Genomic DNA, 1,259 nt, shown 5'->3' on the forward strand with positions numbered 1-1,259 from the left:
CACGCCGCGATTTTTCAGGCAACTTTTAGTTGAAAGCAAAAAACGCCTCGTCCGAACGGCCTTTCAACTAATCGCTTTCAACAAAATTGGTCGCCAGCCAACTTTGAGCTCGTTCAACTTTTTTTCCTTCCAACCCTGTGTTTGTTTACATTCTGTATCAGTGTTGGGAGATAAAATTGTTCCTTCAGTACGAAATCTATACAAAAAATATACTTTTCGGCTATAAATTGTATACACTTTTTAATTCGCTCATATATTTTCTTACTACATTCCCTTCAAGACCAATGATTTTATGGTATTCATGAGAAAGTTTTATTGTTTATGTACATACGTTTACGTATTTTACACTTTTGCAAATTGATTCCACGTGCACATGTACTGCATTTAACGCAAATATGTATGCACACATTTTCAGGTATACATCTTAACAAAAAGCATATTTAAGTTATTATTAATGGATAAAAGAGACATTTTCTTTGGATACAGTACTAAAATTTGACATTTTAATAGCATTTCAAGTGCTTATCAAAACTTTACGAGACGATTTGACCATTTATCTTAATATTATTCAATTTTAATTATTTTTTGTAAAAATACGGTTTATATTTTAAGAAAAGCCGTACAAATCCAAGGTTCAAACTTTGTGCAACATTTAAAAAACCAACACACTTTCGTAAAAATTTCGAGGTTTTTAATTCGATTTCCTAGATTTATTTTGAGTGTGCGGTTTTTTAGCCCACTAAATTTTAAGATAATTAAGTTTTTTATGAAGGTGTTGCTAATTTTCTCCATATAAAAAAATCGTCGAACACACTTCGTATGGAAGAAAATGGCTGACATCGTCGACAAAAAAAATTGCCAAAAACTGCTTCTCTTCGATTTTATCCTGTCTTTCTCTGAGTAGCGCGTTGTCTCTGATTAAATCCTTCTGCAGCTGTGTGATCTTTTCATCCAGCTGCGATGACACCAATGACGACAACTGCGACCTCCGTGCTTCAAGCTGTGTTTGCATCTGTGACGACAGCTATGATGACATCTGAGACATGCGTGTATCCTGTGTGTTGTCTCTCAAATAAATGACCAAATACAAATTTTTTAGCTTTGCTTTTAACTTTATTTGCACTAATTCATGTGCTACTTGCGCAGCGCTTTAAAAATATTTTGTATGGTTAATACGCGTGTCAAATACAAGAAATACCCAGAATTTTACTATGGCGGTGTTATTTATACACTTATGAAATGAATACAAAATATAACGG

The sequence above is a fragment of the Rhagoletis pomonella genome, unplaced genomic scaffold (genome assembly GCF_013731165.1).
Source record: "Rhagoletis pomonella isolate Grant_MI unplaced genomic scaffold, Rhpom_1.0 Rhpom_scaffold_00006, whole genome shotgun sequence".
Lineage (NCBI taxonomy): Eukaryota > Metazoa > Arthropoda > Insecta > Diptera > Tephritidae > Rhagoletis > Rhagoletis pomonella.